The 14573-nt window shown below is 37.0% G+C and overlaps 1 protein-coding gene across 2 annotated transcripts in view; it reads left to right on the forward strand.

Moving 5' to 3' along the window:
- brinp1 (bone morphogenetic protein/retinoic acid inducible neural-specific 1) overlaps positions 1-14573 on the forward strand; it is a 98686-nt gene that overhangs the window by 29572 nt on the left and 54541 nt on the right. The gene's annotated exons all lie outside the window — the stretch shown is intronic.

Genomic DNA, 14573 nt, shown 5'->3' on the forward strand with positions numbered 1-14573 from the left:
ACACATTGGTAGTCCATAATGGGGTACAAGCGACAGAATGAGTGATGCTAGTCTGAGCAAAACAGGCTATTGAGGTTGAACCGCTAACTGAATCAAGGATTGTAGTGTCGGAAGGGAAAAAAATCTTCATCGCTTAGTTATTTATTTATAGTCAATACCACATGAAGTAAAATGTGGTCTACTGTAGACACCGGTTATAATTTTTCACCAATCACATTGAATGTCTTATTCTGATTATGGCAGTAGCGAGAATAGTTGTTGGCTGTTAAGTTTATTTTTAAGAAACTAAAGGCTACATTGAATACCTTTTTAACCCAGGTTAATTTTTTTAATCCATATGTAAAGACGCTATGTTCAACTGGGGATGATTTTTGATACGTAACGTCCAATTCACGTGATAGATAGCTTGACATCCCCTCGAAAAAAAATTAAGTAATGGATCCACTAATGCCGACCCAAAGTCTTGGTAATGTAAACAAATGGTATGGGAGTACGACACTGTTTGTTTTTATCTGTAAAAAGGTCCTATTAACTTACTCGACCAGTTTCTTCCCCTTTATTAACAATGCCATATATTTACAGTCACACTGGCACCTAAGGGGCTACTTTACTGAAATATATTGGACTTCACTGACCCACAACCTGTAAACATTTTATTTGTAAAATAACATAAATTGCGCAAAATAACAGTAATAATCCCATTTTGCTGTTGGCCAGAAAGTCAGAGTTACTATTGATTGCTCGATAGTTTATTTTTGAATACTTTTTGACCTAATTCTAGCATTTGATTAGTGTGTAAAAATTGGCGATAGTAAAGAAAACAGTTTTTTATTCCTATTTATTAGTGATACATTCATTTTTACAGGTACTCTATAAATGTACACATTTTAACTATACAGCCTTGTTTTTCAAGCATTTTCTTTGTAAGGACATCAGCATTGCAAACAAATATAAATTAATAAAACTTACGTAATGGCGAGGATACTCCAAAATTCCCCTTAAGCAACTCAGTCACTGCAGACTTAATTACTAGATCAGAGTGACAATCAAAAACCCAAAGCCACTGGCAACCAATTAGCACAAATCATCGGTCAAAGTGTTAAGCTCCTCATTTGCACATTGTTGGCTCCGGGTGAGTCGCTGTGTGTGACTTTATCAGCCTCCGATGTGAAGAATCTTGATATGTACTCTGGTTTAGAATAGAATTAGCCTATTATTTCTGCCACAATAGGGAAATCTGTACTTTACTGTACCAAAGTGGACAAAATCATTCCACAACAAAAGTTTCTTGGTGCTGACAAATCCAGAGGGCTGTGGAGCAAAAGTACACAATATAAATAGTAAATACTATGTACTGTATGTAATGTGTTGTATTGATAGAGATGGTATAATTCATTATACATGGATAATTGTAGAATAGCAACAATTGATAAACTGGAATTTGGTTATTTTTGCCGTTTTAAATGGGTTTGTGATTAGTAGAGGTCCAACCCTTGTGAAGTGTAAGGGTCGGCAGAGAATGACCACGTGTTTGATTAGCAAATGAATTGTCATATATTTTGATCATTAGATTAGATTAGATAACTTTATTCATCCCGTATTCGAGAAATTTCACTGTCACAATAGCAAGAGGGTGTGAATACAGACAGGAAAATAAATTTTAGACATAAATGAATAGGTATTAAATAGGTAAATGAATAAATACATAATAAATTAATAAATCCATTTTGACGTGCCAAAATTCACAAGTTCTCCAAACCCTTTACTTGGAGCCTAATAATGAATATTTATTTCCTCTCTGTTTTTAGTCTTTAAGATGGTGGGAAACAGTAAATCTTCACTTTGTTAAATGAAAACTCCATTTTAAAGTGACTTCACTTCAAAGTCAATTGGATGTGAAGTGTCATCATTGGCACTGAAATATAAATATGCACCGGCAAACTTCCCGGTTTAAATGAATTGGACGTCTATTGCCATCAAATGGACGCAATGAGTGAAACATGATTTAGGGGAAAAAATCAACTTCAGTGTTATTTAGAGCTGTAATCAATTTGTATTACTGTTTTTACTATTTGAAATTTAAATAGTATTTACCATCATTGTATGAACTTATATTTATAGCAACAAGATAAAATAGTCTTGAATATTATTCATTTTTTTTTAATTATCATGATAATGTAATTTATTTCAAGGTTGTTTCTTTTTTTTAATCACCCCAAAAAGTCACATGCTTTGCAAATTAATGAACATTGAATCTGGCAAAATTCTTTTGAATTTCATTTTACAAAGTAAGGAAAAAGCAGTACATTTGTATAAGATTTTTGGATTACATAACTGTGAAGTGATTGCACGTGATATACTTCCCTGGACTACACAAATTGATGGGGCAGGCCACATCTGGTCCCCTGGCCGCTTGATTTGACACCCTCGTTCTGTAAGGAGATGCGATTGGTAACCAAAGCAACAACAGTACTTAGCATCATTGTATGTATTTGCAATGGGCCTTCCTTCTTCCCCAGTGCTCTAGTCAAGATGTTGTGACATATGCCGTTATACAAGCACATCGTGTCTTGCGAACAGAACGTTTGCTCGGCATTGTTAATTAGGCCTAATCAGTTTGAGACCAGCCTTGAATGAATTATAAGCACTTCTCATTTGCATATGAAAACTTTTTTTCTAGCCCTGCTCTATATATATGTATGTTTCTCTCTTCTTTTTTTATATTAAGCATAGTTCTTTTTTTGTCATGCTTTCATTTTTCATCCCTGGCTGTTTGTTTTTAAACTGCAACAAGGCGCACCATTTGTCTCGGGGTCTCGCATTAGCCGGCATGAGCGGCCTGTAATTGGAAAGCTGATTTGATGGAGTCTGCAATTTTGCTCTGGCCATGTTTAATTCAGCAGGTGTACCGCCGCGGTAGCCGCGGGGGTAGAAGGCGATGGAGAAGTGGCGAGGTGACAGGAAGTCGGGATGGATGAAACAGACTGAGGAATAGAAGAACACAAAAGGGAGTGGTGAGGGCGGGGCTTGAGGTGACCATTAGGGGACGGAAAAGGAAGGTGCTAAAAGTAAAAGGGGCTGCAGTAAGTGGTGGAGACATGAAAGCAGGTCTGCTGTGTTTAGTATCAAAAAGATGACCTCTGGCAGGAAGGTCATGCTGCGTGCGAGGAAGGAGAGGCTCTGTTGACTCACCCGCAAAACATAAAATATTATTTTTATTGGAGCTGTCATCTCATCATTGATAGGTTTAGAAGGTCATATTTGCTGGTTTATGTAATAAGTTGAGTCATTTTTAGATGAGCACACTCACGACTATTTTAAGCAATAGAAGAGACGGTGGCTTTTAAGAGGTCTAAAGTCAGAATGACTGCAGGGAATTTTTGAAAGGGAACCCATCCTTTTTTTTAATTATTATTTTTTCTTTTTTTTTTGAAAGGTTGAGTACCTTGAGAAAATCCAGAGAGGATCAGATTTGAATTCTCTATTGGCCTCATTTTAATACTTGGCCGCTACTAATATGGATATTAGAATTAGAAAATCCATCTCCTCCTCCCAACATAACACCTTTGTACTCTGTAATCGAAATGCACCGAAAATTTGGTGGTTATAATATGAATGAAACCACTATTCCGAAAGTGCATGTCACTCTTGGGCAAGCAAAATGCTCAATAACGTGCAATTCTCTAACAAAATATATTTGAATAGTAGTTGGGTTTAGTGTCCTTTTAAGCCAAGACATATCATTCCAGTACATCTCTACTCTATATTCTACGTGCATGGTTGCCATGGTAGGTTTTTCATTTTGCGGCGATTACAGTAAATGATTTGCAATTTCGTTTGTAATTTCTATATTGGGTGTTTTTATTCTATTTCTAACATCCAAGACAACATTGCAATCGACACAACTCAATTTGTTTTCTAAGCTCCTGCATTGTAAATTTCAAATGAAGTGAAACACCAAATAAAATCTTATTTAGGGCCCCACATTTGATAGGGTAGAATCAAGATAAAATTTATGTATTAGAGTGTCAAGGATCTTGCCAATGAATGAACAGTTTGCAGGCAGCCTTTTCTCATTTTCTTCTGTGTCATCGCATGGACTGACTCTCGTTCTCTTGCCGCGAGGTGTGCACTGTGACTGGCCGCTTGCTTTTACTTGTGGAAGGAAAGCCAAAAGTTTAGCCTGTAAAATTGGGAAAAATATTGTAATTCGTTGAGGCGTAATACCTACCTTTCACCAACAATCCCGTCTTACCTCTATTTTTGTACAATCAGTTGGATGTCATCCTTAACAGCCAAATAATTTAAATATTTCGAATGGCTGGCCAGTATAATCACAGTCTAGCAGAAACCGGAAGTAATCACCATGTATTCTGATAGTCAATAACCTTTTTAGAGAATTTGTTCAAATCCTATATATTTTTTAAACTGAAATTTTACATACATGATGTGTAAAAACAAGAAGTTGACACACATAATTTACTGTTTGAAAAATTAGGCAGTGGGCTGGATTTGAAAATGGATTGAACTTCTACAAGCAAAAAACTTACTTAAATTCATACAGAAAATTGGTCGACACATTGTCCTTTTCATGTTCATTTTTAACATTGTGCACTGCAGTCTATGCTTTATTTTTTGCAATTTCCCTTTTGTGGGTTAAAAAAATCCCACTTGTAAGCCAACTTATCACCAGTGGGGAAAGTGGGCGGCTAATTACTGCCATTACAGGGGTAGACGAGAAGGGATGCGCCAGGGTTAAGCGCCAACTAATTCGCCGCGTGGGTTGCTGCCACCCTCCCGCGAGACTGTGGCAATCTCCACAAGAGCCACGGAGCGCTTGGAGGAGGAGACACTGGTCTAGCCGTCGTCTCACGTTAGCCGCTTAATCTGTCTAATATAGTCATAGAGCATCTGAATGGTACATGTAATGATATATTTTTTAAAGCTTTCACACTGGTCATGAAGTTAATGTAGTTCATGTGTCGTGCGTTGACACTTTAATCCGCAGCCGTGAAAGTTGCCCATTGAATTATTCCAGTCCCAGTTTACATTTCCATATTCAAGTGCAATACGTGACATTATGAGTTTGTTAACTCGCCGTCAGAGGTTAATGTTTGAAACAGTAGCAAAATATGCATTAGGGGAAACATACTTCATTTAAAGTTCCTCAGTCAAAGATTTTTGCACACTAATTAAATGATCGAATCGTGTCCAAGAGTATTAAAGAAGAAACCATAGGGACTCGTACAGATCCATAAATATTAAAATTGTGTTAAAAAGTAGGATTTACGCAACATTGTAGATCAGCATTCTTAAAAAAAACAATGGCAAAGTATCTAGATGACTGTACTTTTTTTGTTCATTGTGAATGAAAGGAGAAAAGCCTTTGAATTGAATTGTGATCTTTGTAGTAATATCAAAAAAATAATATCCGTAGAATATCCGTAGAATATCATGTAATTGGTGATTCTCTTCTAAAAAAAAAATGAAAAACATAATTTAAGCCTGTACAGTTTGTACTATAACAGAAAGCAAAGGAGAAGAATACACAATGTTACAACATCTAACACACGCTTAAATTAACAAAACACTAAAGCATGTGACTAGAACAGAGATGGACAATTAATTTTCCAAATGGGCCACATGAGAAACTAGAACGATTGTTGAGGGCTACTCTGACATATTAATCTCAACTGTGTTCCATTAAATTGTCATGTTTTAATAAGCAGCTACTCCTGCAGGTGTGATATGTATCGTTACACTTGCAGAATAAATTAATTCAAACAATATTTCACACAGTTAATATCAAAGTAAAATATATACTATTTGATCAACAGTCACACAAGTCATAGTGTGAACATTTTGCATACCAACTGAAGCAGGTGTTAAACTGGTGACCCTGGGGCCAGATCAGGCCCGCCACATTACTTATTTAGTGGCCCGGGAAAGTAAATTGTGTGTTGTCTTCGTTTCATACTAAAGTTTTTAGAATTTTTAGAATTTTTTTGAGAAAAACAACAACCTTTTTTTAAAACGTACAAGTATTTTTTTTATTTAAGGGAACGAAAATGTCTCAAAATGAATAGGAAGTGATAGAAAATATACACCCATGAAAGCACAAAAATACCACGCAATGCCTTCTGTAATTTATTTGATAATTTTCGTTACTTTTTATCTAATGAAAAAAAAATGGCCGTACAAGCAAACTAATAGCTGGCTGCATATATGCAAGGGCATTTTGGCAGCTGGTAAACACTCAACTTGATCACACATAAAAGTAAATGTGTTCATAGCATGGGGCAACACGCCATGCACCTTATTTCTAACATAGAGCATAATAAAGTCTGACATTTTCAAAGTTTTGCCAAGAGTAATTTTGAGTCAGATGTTATGTAGGAGGCTCAGAGGTTTTTTTTCTTTGCTGTTTGTGTGCTTCCTATTTGCAAGGCAACCTGCCAGATGGCTACGCAGGGACAAAAAAGTGCTAAATATTTATGTTTGTAATTGAATAATTACTTCATTTTGTGTTGTTTTGTTTTTTCTACTTTTCAAAACTTTCTGTGATGAGTCAAGCCTGAAAATAATTATGGATGGACGAGTAGGTTTTCCTTTTTCTACCTGCAGCCTTTGTCCTATTTTATCTTACTGATACCCGTGAATTGATATCAATGCGGTACTAAAATGACATAATCGATACCCGGCAGTACCAATAAATAATGCTGTTAGTTTCAAACAGCTGGTTGACCTACCCAAGATGGCGGGCAGCTATTCATGCTGGCGTAAAAAGGCATCCAATTATGTATCACCCAATCATCCTCTGCTTTAAATATCATTGAGTTTATCACTAGCAAATGTCCAATCTATTTGAAGTGGGAGAGTGGCAGTGAATGAACAAGATGCACCAATTTTATCACTACTAGACGTGCAACTAATTTGAACCTATTATACTTTCTTTGCTTCCGGCCCTCCCACTTCCAAGATCAAGGCATGTTCACAATGACTTTACATTGATTTAGGATTCTTATTAATTTTTAAATTGTGTCTAGGTATACTCCTACTTGTTTAGAATAAGAAAAAAGAGTATTTTTGAGATTGGATTCGTAGTGTGCATTTTAATTTCAATACATGCTGGGCCCTTTTTAAACAATAATACTGCTAATGTGCATAGAAAAACAAAAATGAATGTTTAATTAAATGTAGCTTATATCTATCACCAAATCATAGAGAACAGCATAAAGGGTATCTCAAGGCTCTCTCTGTCTAAATTTGAGACACTAAAATGTGTTTTTAATGTTCTGGCATTTGGCTCATTTATATTTATGAATGCAGAGGATGATAGCAATTTTATATGAATATTTGTTGGAAGTGTAGACTAAATTCTGGCAATCTGCTCCGCCCCATAAAACCATATTAAGGTCAAACTGACCAAATGCATTTCTATGGAGACTCACTTTAAGAAGGAAAACCAAGGCAACTGAATAATTTAGATGTGACTTTTCTGTGTATAGAGAAAGGTTTTTATCAAGCTGACGAGGACACTCGCTCTAATATATTGCGGGTATTTGTTCTGATCTCTTGGGGCTTGAGCAGCTGAGACCTGCTAAGTGGTTCAAGCAAGAAACGACATGCATCTCATTTTCAAAAATGGAGGCTGTGAAGCAGCTGTGATATGCTACATTTACACCAGGCGCATGTCCTTGGCGACACTTTAAAGACAATATGTGACAGCTCAAGTATTATTGGAACATATGGAATAGTCTTGAAATATATACAGTGCCTTACTGTATAATTATATTTTTGTTATAAATTTGCACTCGACATCATGAAGTAAAAAAATATTAAAAATTTAAAAATTGGCTTTATGCTTAGGTCGCTGTGTTCAAATGGGGAAATAAAAGACTTTGGATTTGCTACTTTTAGTAGTGTATTTCCGAGGTATAAGATCGGGACTCGGTATAGAGAGATCCACAAAACCAGGCTGCAGGACATCAGTTGTGGATCCTGTAATTCTTACAAGATTGCGTCTCTGAACTTAAGCTAAGGAGACAGATGTCACCTGTCCATAGATAGTTCTAAGGCCACTTGCAATATTGCCTGTCACACAGATTGCTTTTTGCAATGTTTACTGATGCTATCTCTCGGTTTGTTTATGGCACCTCTATGGTGCATATAAATGAATAAACACTGCATTGGCGTGTATGTATGGTTTTTCATTTCTTTTTTTTTTCGTTATGTTTTTCTTTAGAACAACAGCGTCGAGGTAAAAATGTATAAATCCAGAAAGCAAACAGGTCAGGTCAAACAAAATAACACCAACCTCTCTCGCTCGGTCTGGGTGTCTTCCTATTGTTTTCCCCCTGCCCACTGTACCGTGTGATTAAGATGCATTCTAAAATATTTGGAACACTTCTTGCCAGATGAATTTCACGGAGGAATTTCACTGAGGAATTCCAATTGCGTCTCTGTCTATGTGATTTATGGCTGGACTTTGGCTTCTTATTAACATGAAAAAAGCCATTTTTTTTCTTTCACCCCCTGTGGCTGGCGTATAATACTTCGCCAGGAACAAGAGTGTGAAAGGTCGACGATTATGGCGGTCTCTTCCTAAGCAATACCCGTTATTACACCCCTCCAGGGAACTTTAATGCAAAAAAGTGGTATGAAGTTTTAGAATGCAATGCTTATAATGAAAAACAGAGGGAGAAAGGGCCATATGTTTGCCTGCTTTATCCACTGTAATTTAGCGAGACAAAAGAGATGTATAATGCAGATTTTTAAAACATTGGTTAGTCTGAGAGGCTGACACATTTGCACCATTCGATTCAGTGACGGCATCATCTCCACAGCAACAGTGTGAAAAAGGACTCCGATTTGCATCCTTTAACGACAAGTAGAAGCTTAAAATAATGAGAAAAATAATGTTAGCTGTTACCAAAACAAGGGCATTTGTTCTTGTCCATGTCTGTTTTTAAGAGAACATGAATTAAAAATCACTAAAATTAGAATTTAAACATAAATTTAAAAAAAACAATTTAGCCATTTAAAGAGAACTTATATCATCACAAAAAATGTTATTTGAGGCCATAATCATAGTATGTTTATCAACGAAATTCCCCAAAATCAACTAGAAGGGACTCAAAAATGCCCTAAAATCAGGATTTGCCTCAAAATCAATAGAAAGTGACCCAAAATCAACTGCAAGTAACCTGCAGATGAGCTCAAATTAACAGTAACTGGCCCAAAACCAAGAAAGGGAACAAAATTAACAGGACGTGACTTCTAAATATGTCTATCTTTACATGAAATAAACCAAAGTCAACAGGGATTGAACCACTAATGCTCTTAAATTAATAGGAAGTGAAATTGAACAGGAGACCCTAAAACAACAGGAAGCAACACACCATTTCCCCCAAATCACCAGGAATTGCAGTTGATTGTAGAAAGGCACACATTTAAAATGCTTTTCTGTTTTAACACAGGTGGCTTCTTGATGCTCTATATTAGAATATGTGATGCTGTACCATGAGCCTTTCCAATGGTCTCATTATGCCCAATTTTCGTATGCCGTCTAATTCTAAACCAGCATGACTCTGCATCAACCGAATGGTTTTTAAACCAGGTTTTTGTAATTCCATGGGCAAAACAAGCATGGTCTTATGAAGGGGGGTGAGTTGCATCACTGAGAGACATCATTGCCATTGTTTCTTCTCTGCACTGTGTGAACAATATTGCTGGGTTGTGATTTCGTTTGTCCTTGTGGTGAGCCTGCTCATGGTGTTAGAGGGTTTAGATTTAACAAAGCCTAGTTTCATGGAACACAGCTAGAATTTATTAGGGCCATAGAGAAGAGAGGAGAGAATATTGGCATAATTGACAACGTAAGACAAAAGCAGGGTTGCTCTAATATAATTTTTTTGCTCACGGTACCGATTCTGCTGCTGCACCAATACCACACATTTGGAAAACCTAGAACAATGTTTTCTTTAAGCACTAAATTATTGCATACTCAGTTGATATGTAAAACAAATGCATGGCTTACTGACATATTGCTTCACCTTTGTGTCTTCCCGAGTGCAGGATGAATTACATTTAATCTAATGAAATCTCATCTAATCTCTGGTATGAGTGTCAATTAATGAATGAACCCCTAACCCTAAAACTTGAGAGTTAAAATGCGCTAAAAATGTTTGTTTGAGTTTGATTTATTTAATAAGAGACAGGGCACGAACAGAGAACGTGCTTGGGCTGAATGCACTCTTTTTGAAGGGAACTACACAGTCACCTCTAGAGCCAGCCCTTGTTGATGTGTTGGATTGTTTTGTACAAGAAAAATCAAATTAAGTCCACAGTCAGTGCCATTATACACACGAGCTAATGTGCTAATCACTCATGCTTGCAGAGGACACATATTTGCTAGCCTGTTTACCCTCCTAACAAATTTTATATCTTTAGATACACTTTTCTTAATGTCATTGTTCATAAAAAAACTGGCTCCTATAACTGTTTAGCATGTTCATGTATCCACCATTTAAAACTATTGCCCTAGGCATAAATACTTTTATGGAATAAACCTCACTTCAACCAAAAGAAAAATGCTTATTTTTCCTCTTCTGCTTTTTCATAAGAATTCATAATCGGTGGCCATCTTGGCAAAGGCGACAAGCACTGCTTCTTTTTAAACTGCGTTTGTAACTTTGTGGCCATCTTGGGAAATGTGATCCTCCATTGAAAACTAAATCTCAAAGGATACATATTACACAGCAATGGCGCTTTATCGCTTAGTACTCGCCAACACCTGCATTTTAATGTCGTATTGGGGCCCCTTCTTACACTCGTATCAGTTCAACACTAAAAAGGAGTAGACTCATATCAGCCAGGTGGTGAACCAAAAGCGATTTTGCCTCAGAATTGTGTTTGCATAAAATGCAGAAAGGGAAGATGCATATTTCATGCACTGCAAACATGGAAGAGAATCTATGGAATTCACTTAAGCGAATCTTAATGAAATGTAAATCCTAATGAAAATGCGTGCGCGTTGTGTGCATTTAGAATCGCGTGTTGAAAATGTCGACTCCTCCTGTCGCAAAACACGACAGCATTGGATGTCGTGCTTTGATGAAGGATGAACCTTTCATTTTCAGCCATTTGTTCCAGTACCTATTTGTTCAGGATGACTTGACTAATACTTCAAATACCACAAGAGGACACAATACCGACGATGTCAGCTCCAGCTGTCGTCTTGCGTGCCTATTAATAAAAAAAGAAGGAACTGTCACTTAACAAAATGCTTCTGAGAGCGGAAACCGTTTTTAGGCATTCCACGCAAATGCACAATAACTACAGTAGGGCTTTTACATTTGCATGAATGCATCATAGATAAAATAGCGACTATCGACACACTCATCACTTGTCAAACTATTTTTACATGGAAAGGTTATGATAATGAAACATTAGTCGGATTAGTACAAAGTGAATGGGGCAGAGCCATTGACGATGATACGTAAATGTCTAATCATGTGGCTCGTCGCATCTTGTGCCGCAAAATTAAATTAAATTATCACTAGCAAATGTCTTTTACATTTACACCTTCCAGACTAAATAAATCAGCGCATGTATCACATGGGTGGGTTCAGGGTGGAAAGGTGGTCTCCACGCGCTCATTTCACTTTGCAGAACTCCCCGGCCAAATTCATATAATCTACCCAAAGGTATGGTTGAACTTGCACACCAATTTTCCACTAAGCAAACTCGTTCCTCTTCACATATAGTACAACTCAAAAATGCACCGCTGTTAAAGAGAATGTAGGGAAGCTTGTACCTGAACCAAAGCGATATTTGCGCCTTTTCACATTATTAACTAAACCGGCTCTTGGATTGACGTAGACACTTTTCTAGACCTCTTCTGAAAAAAGTCTCACATTGTCAAATTGGTTTGGTCTCGGGCCAAGCAAGTTGCTAAGTGTGACGATGATTATACATGCATGGCCTGTTCGTCATGTGCCGTTGTCAAGAGCGTATTCCAAGGGCACAGGTCTTCGGGGAGGTTGGGCAAATCAGCACTTTGTGTCATTGTGCCCTGCTCAGAAAGCTCAAAAGGAAAGCAGTTGGACTACTGACTCGTTCCTAGACGATGGGATCAAGAGGGTTGTATGTGCAGCATCTGTGTTGGCCAATGTCTAGAAACGTATTTGAACAAATGTCCAAAAGATGGCGCAAACCTGCTGCCTGGCTTACTACTGTAGACAAGTGTTTTTTTTGTTTTTAGCTATTTGGCGGAGTTTAACTTAGATGATGGCCTTGCACCATGAGACCAAGCGGCAAGCTGCTGCTACTTGATTATGGTTGGGCGGGGATGCAGACGTGGACTTTGATCCAATAATGGTAATTTCCCACATGAATGACTTTCTAAAGCAATTTGGTCTTCTCACACAGTATTGACTTCTTCTCTTCCACTATGCACATCGTGTCCCCGTCGTGAAGCATACGGTATATCGGATATGACTTATATTTAGTTTGTTTTTTCCAAAGGCAGTTAGGGTAAATGTTATTACATTGAATTTGTCAGATGGCCGGCACAACCTATGAACGTTTGATGTTCAGTGGTTGAAGGACAACAGCAGGAGGCTTGCAGGAACGTGTGGCATTTGAAAAATATCAGTGAGTGCTCTCCCAGCTATGTTTAACAGGATTATATCATGCTTGATTGTTACTACATGTCATTAAACGGCTTTAAAAAAATAGTAACTGAGGTTAAGTCAGCAAACATATTTAGTCTGAGTGTGACACTAACTTCAGCTAGCAGTAGTTAACAGAGTATCATCATCCTCACCAGCCTACAAAATTACAGGAACTATGTTGTTTGTGCTTGTGTATTCTTTTTTTCAAGCAGCTCATCACAAACTCCCTTAAACTTTGAAAAGAACAGATTTACAAACAAAGCTTAGTTGTTAATTCAACATTGTAATTATTGAAAAAAATGGGCCTCCTATCTGCAATTAAATTGAATCAAGATGAGAAAATGGACAATTATCCTTAAGTTAGCTCACTTAAATGAACTTTTTTAGTGTCATTGACGATGATAGACGTCCAATCATTATTCTTTGAAACCTTCTCCCATGAATTTAAATTGGTTTGTGACAAATAGACTTCCAATGTTCATTCACTGCTAGCTTTTGTAATTCAAATGGCTTGGACGTCACTAGTGACAAACTAATTTAAATTGACACCAGAAGAAAGGAAATGATGGAAAGAGCCAGATGATTATACCTCTGTCACCGTCAGTGAAAATGTGAAGCAACTTCGACAAGCCAGACCAGTCCAGTTGCCTTATTCAATATAGCTGCAGGACCTCGTTAGTCTGGTTTCCAACAGTGAAGCACATTGCAGCATTTCATTCACTTGTGAAAACTACAAAATATGTTCCCGAACCTTAAAAAAACATTAAGAACTCTTGCAGATGCCAACATCAATCCTTTAGCATGGGGCTGACAAGCCGTTTTACCCGCAAGATTATCTCTCACCAATTATCAAAAGAAAAAAAATGGCTCGGTAGGATTCAAAGATGAGATCTTTCAGGAAGCATAAGTCAAGAATGTTCAAGGGAGTCAAAATATCTTCCTGTTTACTCGCTACAGTGAAACAAAACATACCAAAAAAAAAACAATCGTAACATCCAACTACAATCATCCGAGGGTTATTAGAACTCTTCTGTTTTCCATTTGAAATTGACATGTTGTTGTCATTATCCTTGACGATGTCACAGTCTTCACTTTTTAAAAGGAGCTGCACATGAAAGAAATATCCCAGAGAATAACTGGTTTTGGCTCTATGGAAGTATGAAAACTCATGTAGAGCTCAAATTTGGGTGGCATTATCAAAGCATGTGCTTAAAAATAAAATCTTTTCACTCTTTCAATGGCATTTTGGATGATAGACAACTAATCATGTGGGTCTTTTAAAAAAAATCCTTCTGTGACTTGAAAGGATTTTATTACTAGTAGATGTCCAATCTATTTAAACTGAGAAGGTCCAACAGCAAATGAGCATACAAGTTCACAACCAGTTTTGACAAAAATGGCCGGTTCTGACAAAATTTGACAAAAAAGGTCGTTATACATTTTCAGCGGCCCGATTCATTTTCACTCATAGAAACATCCAATTTGTTTCTGTGGAAAAGGAAATGAAATGCCTTTACCAAAATGTATTTTTCTGTTTTTTTAAAAAACCCAAACAGCAATTATAAATCCAGATCTGAACAAAGCTTTGCAATCATCTACCGAGACATTTGAATCAGTCAAACATCAACTGACATTTTGTTAGAAGACAAATGGCAGCAGATGACATGTTTATTAAGCGGATAAATGTCAGTACTTCTACCCTCCAACTATTATAGACTATCGAAATGGTAATGTGAACGATAAAATTATATCAATTATGGTATTTTGATGAGTTAAACAATAGTTTTAACAAGTGTCTCTCAATCTTAGGCGACGTTAACCCCATACGACAAATCCAATTTCTTTTTTCTTTGCCCTTATGTGACACGTATCAGATTAGTTTTTTTCTGTGTGGAC

Source organism: Stigmatopora argus, chromosome 16 (genome assembly GCF_051989625.1).
Source record: "Stigmatopora argus isolate UIUO_Sarg chromosome 16, RoL_Sarg_1.0, whole genome shotgun sequence".
Taxonomy (NCBI): Eukaryota; Metazoa; Chordata; class Actinopteri; order Syngnathiformes; family Syngnathidae; genus Stigmatopora; species Stigmatopora argus.